Source organism: Bos taurus, chromosome 11 (assembly GCF_002263795.3).
Source record: "Bos taurus isolate L1 Dominette 01449 registration number 42190680 breed Hereford chromosome 11, ARS-UCD2.0, whole genome shotgun sequence".
NCBI classification, from domain to species: Eukaryota; Metazoa; Chordata; class Mammalia; order Artiodactyla; family Bovidae; genus Bos; species Bos taurus.
Genome location: NC_037338.1, coordinates 20034411 through 20051949, shown reverse-complemented (window position 1 = coordinate 20051949; position 17539 = coordinate 20034411). Strand labels below are relative to the sequence as shown.

Here is a 17539-nt window from a genome sequence, read left to right as displayed (position 1 = left end):
TGTTTGTTTCACAATGCTTTAATTCTTACTGCTTGCAAGAAATTATTTTTGGAGGTATCATATTTTAATATAAGTTTCCATTAATCTTTCCACATGATTCCCTTGATTTTAAGAACTCCCAGCCAGGCTCACCCAACAATGCCCATGCTTCATACACTCTCAGCCCTGAGACAGGCCAAACACTGTATTCATCTCCTGGAACACAGCCGTGGGTGCTGGTGGGGAAGAAGGGAACATTTGCAAACCGCATTCGAGTGTCATGGTGGTTTTCAGCTGGCAAAAGCATCTGAACATAGGTTGTTGCACTTTTTATGCCCAAGAAGGGATTTTCCAAAAATCTGAGCTATGTTTTGAAATCTGCCTTATTACAGGGTCTAGCTGCCTCCACTCCTCTTCTTTCTCCAGCTCTCTGCTTCCCAAATGGTTTGGGGAAGAACTTTTGAAAACATAGCCAGGGTAGAGACTGGCTCTTCTTGCCAAGGATTAAAACAAGAGCTGATTAAAAGAAAAGTTGCATTATACTCTTTTTGCATTTTGATTAGTCTAATTATACCCAATCTTGTTTACTGACTATGTTCTCCATTTGAAATGCCAGAATTAGAAAGAATGACTGCAAATGAAGAACGTCAGTCTTGGGACAAGAAGGCCCCAAACACACTAGAACACCCTGCACAGAAAACCACTGACTAGAATCTTTCTTTTTCCCTTCCAAATTCCAAAATTCATTGTTACATTAAAAATACATTTTCCTCTTTTAGAAAAAATTACTTCTCGGCATCCCACACTTCTATCTATTCTACTGTGTGCATATGCTCAGTAACTCAGTAGTGTCCAACTCTTTGAGACCCCATGGACTGTAGCCCACCAGGCTCCTCTGTCTATGGAATTTTCCAGGCAAATGTACTGGAGTGGGTTGCCATTTCCTTTTCTAGGGGATTTTCCTGGCCCAGGGGTCGAATCCATGTCTCCTCATTGGCAGGTGGATTCTTTACCGCTGTGCCCCCTGGGAAGCCCCATCTATTATCCTGGGATCTTAAAAATAGAAAGACCGGTGTTTGAATTCACTCTTGTCACCTTAACAGGTCAGAGTCACTGAGCCTCCATTACCTTTCCTGTGAAATGATAAAGCTACCAAGATGATAGGCTATGTTACTATGATAATGAAAGAGAAATCACACTGACACGGTACCTGCTCAGTAAATGACGGATATCATTACTATTATTATTATTACTGGTGTGGCAGTGTGTTACACTGTGGCCTCCTTATCCAGTGATACCCCTGGTATTCACTCCCTTGTAAAGTCCCCTTTTACACACAGAAGTTGATCTTGATCATGTGATTTGACTTGGCCAATGAGGCTTTAGCAAGTGTGACACAAGCAGAAGCTTCATAACCATCTTAACAATTAGGTTTGTTATGTTCAAACACTCCCTCTTGGATCCCAGGTTCCATGTGGTGAGAAAGTCTAGACTATCCTGCTGGAAAGAGGCCACCTGAAGAAGCCATGGAGGATAAGAGAAGCCATGCAGAGAGAAACCACGTGGAGGAGAACTGAAGTGCCCCGCTGAGCTCCCATCAAATGGGGCCATCACCACTGAGAGCAGAAGAGCTGCCCATGGCTGAGAAATAATAAACTGCGGTTGACAGATCATGGAAATACCTAGGAAGGAAAAAGAAAATAAATTTAGAAGATGAGTTCCACTCAACTGATGAAGATTGTCAGAACACCCATAAGATCAGGTCTGATCAGATCAGTCCCTCAGTCGTGTCCGACTCTTTGCAACCCCACGAATCACAGCACGCCAGGCCTCCCTGTCCATCACCAACCCCTGGAGTTCACCCAGACTCACGTCCATCGAGTCAGTGATGCCATCCAGCCATCTCATCCTCTGTCGTCCCCTTCTCTTCCTGCCCCCAATCCCTCCCAGCATCAGAGTCTTTTCCAATGAGTCAACCCGTCACATGAGGTGGCCAAAGTACTAGAGTTTCAGCTTTAGCATCATTCCTTCCAAAGAAATCCCAGGGCTGATCTCCTTCAGAATGGACTGGTTGGATCTCCTTGTAGTCCAAGAGACTCTCAAGAGTCTTCTCCAACACCACAGTTCAAAAGCATCAATTCTTCGGCACTCAGCCTTCTGACAGTCCAACTCTCACATCCATACATGACCACTGGAAAAACCATAGCCTTGACTAGACGGACCTTTGTTGGCAAAATAATGTCTCTGCTTTTGAATATGCTATCTAGGATGGTCATAACTTTCCTTCCAAGGAGTAAGCGTCTTTTAATTTCATGGCTGCAGTCATCGTCTGCAGTGATTTTGGAGCCCCCAAAAATAAAGTCTGACACTCTTTCCACTGTTTCCCCATCTATTTCTCATAAAGTGATGGGACCGGATGCCATGATCTTCGTTTTCTGAATGTTGAGCTTTAAACCAACTTTTTCACTCTCCACTTTCACTTTCCTCAAGAGGCTTTTGAGTTCCTCTTCACTTTCTGCCATAAGGGTGGTGTCATCTGCATATCTGAGGTTATTGATATTTCTACCGGCAGTCTTGATTCCAGCTTGTGTTTCTTCCAGTCCAGCGTTTCTCATGATGTACTCTGCATAGAAGTTAAATAAGCAGGGTGACCATATACAGCCTTGATGTACTCCTTTTCCTATTTGGAACTAGTCTGTTGTTCCATGTCCAGTTCTAACTGTTGCTTCCTGACCTTCATACAGATTTCTCAAGAGGCAGGTCAGGTGGGCTGGTATTCCCATCTCTTTCAGAATTTTCCACAGTTTATTGTGATCCACACAATCAAAGGCTTTGGCATAGTCAATAAAGCAGAAATAGATGTTTTTCTGGAACTCTCTTGCTTTTTTCCATGATCCAGCAGATGTTGGCAATTTGATCTCTGGTTCCTCTGCCTTTTCTAAAACCAGCTTGAACATCAGGAAGTTCACGGTTCACATATTGCTGAAGCCTGGCTTGGAGAATTTTGAGCTTTACTTTACTAGCGTGTGAGATGAGTGCAATTGTGTGGTAGTTTGAACATTCTTTGGCATTGCCTTGCTTTGGGATTGGAATGAAAACTGACCTTTTCCAGTCCTGTGACCACTGCTGAGTTTTCCAAATTTGCTGGCATGTTGAATGCAGCACTTTCACAGCATCATCTTTCAGGATTTGAAATAGCTCAACTGGAATTCCATCACCTCTACTAGCTTTGTTCATAGTGATGCTTTCTAAGGCCCACTTGACTTCACATTCCAGGATGTCTGGCTCTAGGTCAGTCATCACACCATCGTGATTATCTGGGTCGTGAAGATCTTTTTTGTACAGTTCTTCTGTGTATTCTTGCCATCTCTTCTTAATATCTTCTGCTTCTGTTAGGTCCATACCATTTCTGTCCTTTATCGAGCTCATCTTTGCATGAAATGTTCCTTTGGTATCTCTAATTTTCTTGAAGAGATCTCTAGTCTTTCCCATTCTGTTGTTTTCCTCTATTTCTTTGCATTGATTGCTGACAAAGGCTTTCTTATCTCTCCTTGCTATTCTTTGGAACTCTGCATTCTGATGCTTATATCTTTCCTTTGCTCCTTTGCTTTTCACTTCTCTTCTCTTCACAGCTATTTGTAAGGCCTCCCCAGACAGCCATTTTGCTTTTTTGCATTTCTTTTCCACAGGGATGGTCTTGATCCCTGTCTCCTGTACAATGTCATGAACCTCTGTCCATAGTTCATCAGGCACTCTGTCTATCAGATCTAGGCCCTTAAATCTATTTCTCACTTCCACTGTATAATCATAAGGGATTTGATTTAGGTCATACCTGAATGGTCTAGTGGTTTTCCCTACTTTCTTCAATTTAAGTCTGAATTTGGCAATAAGGAGTTCATGATCTGAGCTACAGTCAGCTCCTGGTCTTGTTTTTGCTGACTGTATAGGGCTTCTCCATCTTTGGCTGCAAAGAATATAATCAATCTGATTTTGGTGTTGACCATCTGGTGATGTCCATGTGTAGAGTCTTCTCTTGTGTTGTTGGAAGAGGGTGTTTGTTATGACCAGTCCATTTTCTTGGCAAAACTCTATTAGTCTTTGCCCTGCTTCATTCCGTATTCCAAGGTCAAATTTGCCTGTTCCTCCAGGTGTTTCTTGACTTCCTACTTTTGCATTCCAGTCCCCTATAATGAAAAGGACATCTTTTTTGGGTGTTAGTTCTAAAAGGTCTTGTAGGTCTGCATAGAACCATTCAACTTCAGCTTCTTCAGCATTACTGGTTGGGGCATAGGCTTGGATTATTGTGATATCGAATGGTTTGCCTTGGAAACGAACCGAGATCATTCTGTCATTTTTGAGATTGCATCCAAGTACTGCATTTCGGACTCTTTTGTTGACCATGATGGCTACTCCATTTCTTCTGAGGGATTCTTGCCTGCAGTAGTAGATATAATGGTCATCTGAGTTAAATTCACCCATTCCAGTCCATTTCAGTTCGCTGATTCCTAGAATGCTGACATTCACTCTTGCCATCTCTTGTTTGACCACTTCCAATTTGCCTTGATTCATGGACCTGACATTCCAGGTTCCTATGCAATATTGCTCTTTACAGCATCGGACCTTGCTTCTATCACCAGTCACATCCACAGCTGGATATTGTTTTTGCTTTGGCTCCATTCATTCTTTCTGGAGTTATTTCTCCACTGATCTCCAGTAGCATATTGGGCACCTACTGACCTGGGGAGTTTCTCTTTCAGTATCCTATCATTTTGCTTTTTCATACTGTTCACAGGTCGAGTAAATCACTAACCTTATGATTGTGGGCAAATTAATTCTCCTCTCTAAGCCTCATTTTGATCATCTAAGCTTGAATATAATAGTAGTGATAGTTACTTCACAAGATTATTGTGAGGATTAAAAAGATGATCCATATAAAACATTTAGTTCAGTGCCAAGTACCCAGCTATCCTTTAAAAAGCATGAGTGATATTACCATTGTTTTCCTTGAGATAGAAGGACAACAGTTTTTTTTTTTTAATACTGGGAAGTGAAATTGTCCAACTCTTTGTGACCCTATGGACTGAAGCCCACCAGGCTCCTCTGTCCCTGGAATTCTCCAGGCAAGAATACAGGAGTGGGTTGCCATTCCCTTCTCCAGGGGCTCTTTCTGACCCAGGGATCAAACCCAGGTCTCCTGCATTGCAGGCAGATTCTTTATTGTCTGAGCCACAAGGGAAACCCTTGAAATACTGGGATATCTTGTTAATAATAAGTTGGCAGAGGGCACTGCCCAACTTTGTGACCCCAAGGACACACTCAGCTGCTAAAGACGCCTGTCATTGATGATATCTAAGTCATCTCTGGTATGGCAGCTGAGTCACATAACCTACAATTGTGTACACTCTCTTTTCCTTCACTTTAAAGAAAATATTGATTTTGAGTTCTCACAGGTGCTTTACATTTACTCACTGGGTCCTTTTTTGCAACCACTTGCCCTTGTTTTTATTTTACACGGGAAAGAAGAGACATTGCTAACCTCGGCAAACCTGATTTAGCTCCAGGAATCCAGCCTGGGAGAGAAAGAACACACACCGCCTTTTTACCAGAAATGAGAAGAGTTTATCAGAGCAAACATACCAAGAACAGGTTTGGGGAGATTTAACTCCCCACGCATCATTCAGGCAGTCAGCCCAGGTTCAGCCTTAACCAAAGACCACAATTTTACAAAAATCCAAGCATCCCTGCATTGCTCTTGGCCAGCCCTGTGTTTCCCTGGGGCAGCTCCTCCCTCCTCCTATCTGCCTGGTGGTGTCTGTGAACCTGGAACCACCTAGCAAATGTGTTGAGCCTCTGTGTTAAGCAGAGGGGCTGCTAGCAAAAAATGCAGTCAATGCATATTAGAAGGTGACTGAAAGATGTTATTTTAAAAGAAATCAGGCTTCAGTAGGGGTAGTATAAACCTCAAACATCTGTTCCAAGGCCCATAACCCCGTACATCTTTAGAGGAAAGCATAGAATTACCTTTCTTGCCAGCACAAGCTTGCTGATAAGGAAAGATTGACTGTTTTTCAGGCAAAAAACATACTATTTTCTGAGTGATTTGGAAAGTTTTTAGAGGACATTCGTGAAATGGATTTTCCCAGAATCCTAGGACTGGAAGGATTTTTTTTTTTCAAATACAGTCTTTTTTTCTATATTTTATTCAAAATGGAAGGAATTCTTGAATTGACGTCCATTGTGCTTATTTTCTTGCTTGGAATCCTTAAATTGTTTAAAATGTAATGGTGGCCTAGTCCTCCAACTGTGTAATTCCCTCTGATCGTATGGCAACCACTGAGCAGGTGGGCTCAGGGCCCTGTGGGCTCTTGGCCAACTCTGTGTTTCTCTGGAGCAGCTCCTCCCTCCTCCTATCTGCCTCATGGCATCTGTGCTCTAGCCCATGCTCATTGGTCCCCGCAGATCCTTTCTTATGCCTGCAGATCAGCTCAGATAACCTTCCTGACATTCCACTGAACTTCCTTGGATTGCCTGGGGAGCTTTTGCTTAATTCACTACACAAAGTTGTCCAAAACACTCTCAATATAGCAAGTGACAGGGACAGATGTAGCTGAACAAAAGAAAAAAGAAAAAAACAAAAAAACAAAAACTTACAGAAAGGCTGATGTCACCAAGAAGCTAAGACTATGAGATGGCCCGGATGATGTGACTGTGAAAAGGACAGGGTGAAGGCCTGTGAGATGCAAAGGAAAAGACTGGGCAGCCAACGGCAAGGCAACAGAAGCGGGAAAGGGAGGCCACTGCAGGCTGGAAAAGGGTAAGGCCCACACATCTGCCACTCCCACCCCATGGTGCTGCTGAGCCGGACAGGACATGCAACTTCAGGGAACACCATCTGGGCCTCCCGGTAACAGCCTCCTAACATGGACACACAGCAGGCTGCTGCTGCGGCTCCTCAGAAGATCTGATTTCTATGGCTCAACACCCAGCTCCTCAGGGTTTATAGTGCCCTCAGCCACTTCTGGCCCACAAGCCTGCCTCCGGTTGACCTCTATGACAGCCTGACACAGTCAGCAGTCATCTCTGTGCTTGGGGCAACCAGGAAGAGAAGGGGTGATGCCAGCTCCCTCCTTTTGCCTTGGCCTCACTCAGAAGCAGGGTTTGTCCACCCGCCCTGACCCCTCCCTGGTCATAATCTAACTGTGGGTCTCCTTCAGAATTTAAAACCAGCTTTGCTTTGACCTGGATCTACAATGGCTGTTCATCTACTTGTTTGGTCAGAACAGCTCCTAGGAGAGCAGGAGAAATGATAGTGTTCACTGACTAGGGAGGAATACTGAGGGCAGAGCTATGTAAATTCATATTTTGGATATTTATTTCTGGGTCCCTTTAAATCAGTAATTTTTAACTTTGGGGGAGTAAAGTAAGCAAGAGGAGAGTCATAAGTCCTTTGGTTAAATTAGTGAAAGCCAGAGGCAACCTCTCTGCAAAAATGCACACACACAATATATTGATGTGTATGTATCAATATATAAATATAAATAAGTGTGTATATATATACATATAAAGTATTATATAATATTTTATATATGCATATATGTATGTGTATATAAAGTTCACATATCCTTTAAGCCTATATATATATATTCCAGAATAAGAACCATGCTTTAAATTATACAGAGTTTAGAAACATATAGGACATTAAACATAGAACATAGTTTGGTACAAAAGAGGGATTTCAATAGAACTGGAAAATTTTTTCTTTTAATAAATTGACATCCTCAGTTCGGTTCAGTTCAGTCACTCAGTCGTGTCTGACTCCTTGCGACCCCATGAATCGCAGCATGCCAGGCCTCACTGTCCATCACCAAATCCCAGAGTTCACTCAAACTCATGTCCCTCGAGTCAGTGATGCCATCCAGCCATCTCACCCTCTGTCATCCCCTTCTCCTCCTGCCCCCAGTCCCTCACAGCATCAGGGTCTTTTCCAATGAGTCAACTCTTCGCATGAGGTGGCCAAAGTACTGGAGTTTCAGCTTTAGCATCAGTCCTTCCAGTGAACACCCAGGACTGATCTCCTTTAGGATGGACTGGTTGGATCTCCTTGCAGTCCAAGGGACTCTCAAGAGTCTTCTCCAACACCACAGTTCAAAAGCATCAATTCTTTGGTGCTCAGCTTTCTTCACAGTCCAACTCTCACGTCCATACATGACCACTGGAAAAACCATAGCCTTGACTAGATGGACCTTTGTTGGCAAAGTAATATCACTGCTTTTTAATAAGCTATCTAGGTTGGTCATAACTTTCCTTCCAAGGAGTAAGCATCTTTTAATTCCATGGCTGCAATCACCATCTGCAGTGATTTTGGAGCCCCCCAAAATAAAGTCTGACACTGTTTCCACTGTTTCCCCATCTATTTCCCATGAAGTGATGGGACCAGATGCCACGATCTTTGTTTCTGAATGGTGAGCTTTAAGCCAACTTTTTCACTTTTCTCTTTCACTTTCATCAAGAGGCTTTTGAGTTCCTCTTCACTTTCTGCCATAAGGGTGGTGTCATCTGCATATCTGAGGTTATTGATATTTCTCCCGGCAATCTTGATTCCAGCTTGTGCTTCTTCCAGCCCAGAATTTCTCATGATGTACTCTGCATATAAGTTAAATAAGCAGGATGACAATATACAGCCTTGTCATACTCCTTTTCCTATTTGGAACCAGTCTGTTGTTCCATGTCCAGTTCTAACTGTTGCTTCCTGACCTGCATACAAATTTCTCAAGAGGCAGGTCAGGTGGTCTGGTATTCCCATCTCTTTCAGAATTTTCCACAGTTTATTGTGATCCACACAGTCAAAGGCTTTGGCATAGTCAATAAAGCAGAAATAGATGTTTTTCCGGAACTCTCTTGCTTTTTCCATGATCCAGCAGATGTTGGCAATTTGATCTCTAGTTCCTCTGCCTTTTCTAAAACCAGCTTGAACATCTGGAAGTTCACGTATTGCTGAAGCCTGGCTTGGAGAATTTTGAGCATTACTTTACTAGCATGTGAGATAACTTGTGTGGTAGTTTGAGCATTCTTTGACATCCTATGCTCTTTTAAAAGTTGAAATAAAGATAATCAAGAAAAGTAATCAATTATTGAGAACTATGTGTTGTTTTCTAAAACTCATGAAAGGTACTGAAGATGTATAAAACATGGTCCTTCTCCTTAAGGAGGGAGGAAAGAGTAGTTTTCATTAAAAAAATTCAGAAACTGAAGGCAATACATGATGGGTCCCATGTTCCTGCTATAAGTGGAGGCTAGTTAGGTTTTATAAGAGATAGTTCTATGTGATAGAGAAACAGAGAGCATTACTTATAGGAAAATACCTCTAAAATTCATGAAAAAATAAATAGGCTTAGAGGAAAATCCAATTTTTAAAAGGGAGGGGTCCATAACGAGTTCTTCTATCAGCATATTAATGGAGTGCCTCCAAGAAGGGTCTCCATCCTCAGGAAGACTCGGGAAGACAGATGAATACTCAGAGTCAATTTGTGTCTTCTCAAGTATTTCTTAAGAACACAAAGATAGCGTCATAGCCAAATTTTCTCTTTCTTTAGAAGCACTGATTCCAGAATAGCTGCTGGATTTTACATTTCCCTTAGGATCCAAAAAAAACCCCAGTTTCAGTCCATCTGGTCTCTTACATTCCTGAAGGGTATCTTTGGGAATAAGCCTTCAAGAAACATGGCTCCATCTACTCCTTCTATGAGATTCAGCGCCTGCTGAAACAAACACTTCCCTCCACCTTCTCTGAAAGCCAGGAAAAGCTGACCTGCTGTGGCTTGAGTTAGCACTTCCTCATCTCCACCCTGAGTTCTCATTAAAAAAAAAAAAAAAAAATCACTTACAAAATAGGAAAAAAAGCCCTACAGACTGTGAAATTACCTACCTAATATTTAATGCTTTTTCCCCATGAAAGAGCATGCCCCCCAGAGACTGGCCTGCAAGGGAGGCTGGTCTTTCTGGTACAAACTCCTGCCAGTGAGCTGATGATCCAATGGCTTCGGGGGACTTCAAGGTACCAACAAGGAAATCACAGGAGAGAGCAACGACTCAGCTCTGCTTGAACCTGCTGGTTCTCAAGGTTGGCTGGACATTAGAGTCACGAGGGGAATGATCAAAACTACTGATGGTTGGGGACCCAGGCTCCAATGTTCAGATTTAATAAGTACAGTTTTAAAAGTCCCCAGACATCGGGTTTTTAAAAATTCTACAAGTGACTCCAAACTGCAGTAACAGTTTGAAAACCGCTGCTCTAAATTCTTTTCACTTACAAATGCCATCAATTTCCTAATGATCAATTGGTTCAAATACAGTGATAAAGTTAGTCCAGGCCAGAGATTAACTGCTGATACTAGAAGTTGCCTTCCAGTACAGTAAATGTTTCTACTTAAGTCACTGATTTTTTTTGTTGTTGTTGCTATTAAACAAATCAGTCCCCTCACTAAAGGGCCAACTACACAATTCCTGATTCAGATTTTAACTTGATTTTGGCAGCCCATTGAAATTCTCTCATTGCATTCTCCAAATTTTGAATGGTTTGCATTACACAAGATTCTCTGTTTCACAAAGGAATTCCTGCAAGTTTTCTTGAAAGTGTGCTTAGAAATAAAATCTGATTTGTGCTAACTCATAAATCAAGCTCAAGGCCTTGGTGATGATGATAGTTTATATGGCCCCGACACCAGCAGAAGCTTCTCTCAAGACGTGTTTGTTCTCACTGTAAGATCTGATCAACACTTCCCCTCTGAATTCCTTTGTTAATTCTGCTGCCCAGAAAGCTGTGGTGAGTGATAAGACCTTCAGAAACCACTGAGCTGTTTGCCTAGCCCTCTGTTTCTAAAACAGACATGGACACAATTCAAGAACAAGTTAACTGATAGTGTATTACGCTTGGGAAAAATCTAGTCCAAGTTATTTATTCCTTAATTTTCATGAAAGGTTCTTGAGCCAATTAAATGAATTTTGCTCATTATGCTATCAGAGCTCAATCCACTCCTGTGTTTCTGAACTCACACTGATGTTCCTTCCTAGCACAAACCTGAAAAAGATTACTTGGGGGAAATTTTAAAAGATTCATAAAAAGAGGAGAGCAAGATGCCCACATAAATTCAAAATTACGATACAGCAACTGAAAATCCAATTTGGACCGTATGTATGCACCAAACTGGTCTATGAATGCAGCCCCTAAATGTACATATATTTATACACACACATATTTACGCATATATATTTATCTTTAATGGCTTCCCTGGTGGCTCAGACGGTAAAGAACCTGCCTGCAATGTGGGAGACCTGAGTTCAGTCCCTGGGTTGGGAAGATCCCCTGGAGGAGAGCATGGCAACCCACTCCAGTATTCTTGCCTGGAGAATCCCCATGGATAGAGGACCCTGGCGAGAGTCGGACACGACTGAGCGACTAAGCACATAATAATAACAAACTCCTTACCGACTATCTATATCATCTATATATAAATCTATAGAAATACTCTCCACAAATCCCACACTCTAGTGTGTTAGCCCTTTTGACCTAGCATAGGGTTGACAGATTTAGCAAATAAAACACAGGATACCCCTTTATATTTGAATTTCAGATAAGCAATCAAAAAAAATGTTTGGCATCAGTGTATCTCAAATATTGCACGTGTTTTATCTGGCAAGCCTAGTCTAGCACCCTATCTGAAGAACTAAGTCTTGAGTGCTTATCCTTTTTCTGCTTTCCCTCAGTCAGAAGGCATCAGAGATCTACTATCAAAATAGCCAGGATTTAAAGGGTCAAGATTCTAGAGAGAAGAGAAGGACGCTGAAGTTAGCCAGACAACCAGTGATTATTTTACTCCAAGACATTTGCCAATTTATAAGCATTCCTAGAGAAGCTGAGAAGTTAAGCAGAACTTCAGCATTTCAAGGGAACAGGGAGACAAAAATGAACCTCGGAGCTCACCAAGAGAGAGGATTCCAGATAAGCCAATAAACCCAGGCTTTCAAATAAGATCTCTGAGCCCACTTTTCTCCCTGCTTCTGATTCCATTTTTACCCTAATTTCTTACCCATCCCCATGTTCGCATGTTCTCTTTCCTGTAATACTCTTTAATGCTGCAGTCTACGAGGCAGGATGACAGGAACTTTCAGGATAGTTATAGCACATGGGTCAACAATTCTCAGATTACAAAGTAAATTTTAAAACCTGAGTAATTGCTTCAAGCATCTGTTAAGATTTCAATACTATATAGGAAAATAAGACTTTGTTTCAAACATAAACTTTACAGTTTGAAAATAAAAACAGCTAAGCTATTTTCCAGAACAAGAGAGACCACTTTTCAAAGGTTGAAAAGCCTACATAAATTTCAAAGAACAGTGACAATGCCCTTCCAGCATCAATGCCCTCAGTCCAAAGAGACAAGATTGCCCACCAGAGCAGTTTATCACTACTTTGCAATATTCCAAACTAATTAGATTTCCTTCTTTTATTCCCCCTGCTCTTCTCTGCTGTTCTTTTTTATTATCTTGGGTTTTCTCTCCTATAATTTCAAATTATCATATATCTCTTCTTAACTTCCTCTATTTCAACAGCTTATAATATAGAATTTACATCTAACTCATCTGTTGTATCTTGAATATAATTTTTAATCCTGTCTTAGCTTTAAGACTATAGATTGCAATTGAGTCACAATATTTCCCTTCTAAGTATCTAACATAATAACAGAGAGAGAAAAAATTAAAAGCTAGGGGTGAAAATATTAATAGCCATAATACAAGGAAAAGTTAGGTTAATGTTACAAACTTCAAAAACTGGCAAATAAGGAAAGACACAGATGCTTGTGAAATGAAACGGAGAGGTAGCACAACTTTGCCCAGAGTCCCAGAAATTGTATTGCTGAGCTTATCAAATCAAACCTGGAAAGAAACCAACCCAGTCATTATCTTTTCCCCTTTCAAACTGACTAATGGGGGTGGCGATGGGAAGACTGTTGAGCAAAAAGCGAGTAACATGGGGACAGAGTGTATTTTGAAAAAAGCTCCACAGTTATACAGTCCAGGGGCCAAGGCTACATTCCCAAAGGAGAGGAGCATGTCCATCAAGCAGACCCTGACACAGAACAATTAACACAGTCTCAAAGTAATGAGCAAGGCCTAGATTGTCTGGCAAAGACTGAAAATATCCCAGCTGGACTCTCTCCTTCTGTTGTCATTCTCTTGTTTTATAGAAGAAAGTATAGAACACATGAATACAGCCATCAACATATAGCGAGGAAGAGCAAATGGTTTTATATAATGTGAAAAAAAAAATCAAGAAGTCAACCTCAGTGCATCAGAGCAAACAGAATGCCTGGATAGAACCACATAGCATGAGTAAGATAAAAAGAAATGGCATGGAAATTAAATACTATATGGTAAGGAAGGAAGAAAGCAAAGACAAAGTACTAAACAATAAAAAACCATCAAGGATCAGAAGAAAAATTGCTTCACACTATGGACTAGCTCAGAGGATAAAGAATCTGCCTGCAATACAGGAAACCCAGGTTTAATCCCTGGATAAGGAAAATTCCCTGGAGAAGTGAGTGGCTACCACTCCAGTATTGTTGCCTAGAGAATTCCATGGACAGAGGAGCTTGGCGGGCTACAGTCCATGGGGTCGCAAAGAGTCAGACAACTGAGCGACCATCACTTTCACTTAAGCTAGGGACTAGCTTAAGAACACGGTCTGGACAAAACAAAGATTCAAAGGCCTAATAATAACAGCAACATACCAAAATGGAAAAAGTGATTGAGTACTTGAGGAAACAAATAGAGGCCTCAAACAACAGGACTAAGGAGTTAATAAATAATACAGAAACAATAAGAAACACCATAATTATTGCTTTAAATCAAATTACTGGTATAGACGAAAGACGAGCCATTCCTGATGAATAAAGTTAAAGAAGAAAATCAGAACATTTAGAGATGAACTAATAGGTATGGAAGGAAACAAATATGATCCAACCTGAGGATAACTGATGTCCCTGAGGTAGCAAACCCAACAAATAAACAGTAAATGAAGCCAAACATATGACGCAAGAGAATTTCCCTGAAACCAGGGGGAGAAAATAACCTGAATCTGTAGCTTGAAAAGGTCCTCTAATTTTCAGGAGAGGTTGATACAGAAAACTCTACACAGAGCATAGCCTGGTTATATCATTAAAATAAAGGATAAAGAAATAATCTTTTAAGTGACCATCCGGAAAAGTAAATCATATACATTGAAGAAAAAGCAGACTTTTTACCATAACAGTAAATGGTAGCCAATGGTAGAATACTAACAAAAGTTCATAATGTGGAAAAGAATGATCCAAGTATATGGTACCCAGCCAAGATGCTGTTTAACTACACGGGTGATGGGTACCTCAAACATGACAGAATTCAGGAAACACAACACTCATAGGCACTTCTTTGGGGGGTGGATATTAAAATATGAGTCAAAACTAAAAACATAGAAATAAAAACATCCAGATTTTAAGACTCTGACAATCATTAAACCCATTTAATTATTGAGATAAATACTGAATTATTTGAACTGAGAAAATTAAGCTAACAGAAAAAAATGTAAATGTTCTATTTTTTTTCTAGACAATGTAAAAATACTAACAATATTTGGGAAGCAATGGGAGAAAGTTTGAGAGCACTGTCGAAGATGACAGGTGTAGCTTGAAAATGATTCTGTTTTTTTTTAATCTGAGAGGAAACTTGTAGGAAATAATATATCTTATCCAAAGAAACATTTATTTGAAGTTCAACAATTTCTTCAGCTTTTCTTCTATTAAATTCAGTAAAGTTTTACTTTTTTCATTAAAGTATCTTCTATAATAAGATTTCATCTTAATAAAAATTTCTAATTGATCTGTCTATATATATGCAATATATTTATATGTATAAGAATATATATAAAATATGTATGTATCTTTATATATATATAAGAATATACCAAGATGATATATATTTAACACTGGAAAGTAAAAATATGAATGATGGCTATTTTATGCATTTTAATTATTTAAATTAAAACATTCATTGACAAAATACTTTCTAATCTTCTCTTTTATTATTATTTTTTTAAAATTTTGAGGTCTTTTTCAATCTTTCCCCTACAGTTTTGTGGTTCTTGACAGAAAAATTGCTGTCCATCCCTAGTTTAGGAGGAAAAAGAAGCAGCATCTACAAATTGCTGATTAATAATCAGTCAAGTACACGCTGCTCTGCTTAGGTTAATGGGAAGGAAAAATGAGCTCTGGAAAGCTGACGTCTGGAAGAAAAGCACTTTATTATCAAAACTATGTCATAATTGGGCATGTAAACAGAAAGAAATTCTTCCAGTGAACAGGTATCCTAGGTAATAAGCATCTCACAGATACTTTGACCCAATGTAGGTTAGTGGAATTCTGCACCATAAATCCAGTCTGTTCCCCTAAAAGGAAAATGTTTACAGGTATCCAAAATTTGCCACATCTGTGTAAAGAGAAATACCAACCACAGATGAAGTTGAAGCACATGTTTCTAGTTGATATAACTTAAACTGCTCTTTAAAAGCATTCAAAAAAAAAGGGAGGAGGAAATAATAGAATTAGCCAAGGAGGGTTAAGCTAATCCTCAAAAATTAGTAAAAACTCTGTTTAAAGAGTTAAAAAAAAAAATACTTGGTATCAGCCATTTGCTCATATAAGTCTATGTAATTTCCAAAACCAACAGAGTGTCTGTCTTATCTCCAGTTTACAGATTCAAATTGTGAATTTACACACACTGCATGTGTTATGAACTTGGTCAAACTGAGAGCTCCCATAGGTACTTTATATCATTGCCTCTAACCCTCAGTCTTTGCTTCTCCATCATCCTGGAATATTGTGTTTGTTGGGGTTTTTTATTTCATCAGAGCAATTTTAGAAGGCGGAGAGGGGAGGATTTGGTGGGTTTAGTGGTTAAACCAGTCTACAACATTGTCCAAAAAATTGCTTTCCGCATAAAGTATGGTATGGTGCCAAATGGAGCCACCAAGATGTCAGAAGTATTTCACAGTGTTGCAGCGTCTCCTCATGAATCTTTGTACCCTCGCGACTTGTTTGTTACATCCTCCCAGGAGCTCAGAAATGCAGCTCAGAGTACAGGCAGTCCCTGGATTCTTCTCTGGAAGGTGGTACACCATGGTCCTCTGCGTAACAGACGGTTTTAAGTTTTCTCTCTCACGTACAACCACTGGGATACCACACAGACAGGGGAGACTGAACAGGAGAGACTCAGAAGCCAAACAGCCGTAGAGATTCTGCAAGAAGCAATTTAACTACCACAAAAATGTCCTCACAGAGCCAGTGGCTCCTGAGGTATTCTCCTTTCATCTTTCTGGGCTCCCAGCTTCCTAAACTGGATTTCTAGCTCACCCATCTTTTTGTCTGACCACTGCACTTCTTTGTCACTTTCTCCAGCTCTCTTCTCTCCCCCTCCCTCTCTTCTTTCTCTCTCCCTTCACTTCCAGCCATGTAACTGAATCTAATTTCAATGTCCTGGAGACCCTCATTTTTTTCTTTTCTTTTATTTCTTCTTTTAAATTTTGTTTTGTTGAGCCCCTCATTTTTAAAATGGAAACTGCTTTGGCTTTTAGCTCCTTTCCGTTAATTTCTTCTTAAAAATGAAATTAAAAGGAATCCCACACAGAAAAAAAAAAAAATACACATCTGAACAAATTTCAGTCTCAGATATTAATCTAAAAAACCAGAAGGAGCCCTTCCTTTAGCAAGTAACCCGAGTAAGGAGATAGTTTATAGGGGGACCCAGTAATTTTGTTCCTAAATCCCCTACATCATACATGCCCAAATATGAAATATCTTTGTGAAAACCTCCTGCTGTGTTCTGCACAGATACTCATATAGTTGTTTGGAGATAAATAAGAAACAACTCTTTCTCTCTAGAGCTCTGATGAAATATTAAATGTCTCTAAGGTTGAGACATTTGATCAGCGGTCATGTATGGTTGTGAGAGCTAGACCATAAAGAAGGCAGAGTGCCAAAGAATTAATGCCTTTGAACTGTGGTGCTGGAGAAGACTCCTGTGAGTCCCTTGGACAGAAAGGAGATCAAACCAGTCAATCCTAAAGGAAATCAACCCTGAATATTCATTGGAAGGACTGATGCTGAAGCTGAAGCTCCAATGCTTTGGCCACCTGATGTTAACAGCTGACTCATTGGAAAAGACCCTGATGTTGGGAAAGATTGAGGGCAGTAGGAAAAGAGGACATCAGAGGGTGAGATGATTGGATAGCGCCACTGATGCAATAGACATGAACTTGGGCAAACTCCAGGAGGTGGTAAGGGATAGGGAGGCCTGGGGTACAGCAGTCCATGGGGTCTCAAAGAGTTAGACAGTACTGGGTGATTGAACAACAAAAGGTTGAGACATTAAAGTAGAACCGAAGCCCAGAGCAGGAATTCAGCAGTGAGGGGACAGAAGAAGTTTTAGGTTTAGAGATTGGCAAACTTTTCCTATTAAAGGCTCAGTCAGT

General features: G+C 40.4%; 1 long non-coding RNA gene across 1 annotated transcript in view; it reads right to left on the bottom strand.

The window, feature by feature from the left end:
• Window positions 1-1196: 1196 nt before the first annotated feature.
• Window positions 1197-17539, bottom strand: part of LOC132346552 (uncharacterized) — a 99564-nt gene continuing 83221 nt past the window's right edge. Inside the window, exon 3 of the long non-coding RNA XR_009496388.1 lies at window positions 1197-1661. This is a non-coding gene — a long non-coding RNA (uncharacterized lncRNA). The remainder of the gene's footprint in view (window positions 1662-17539) is intronic.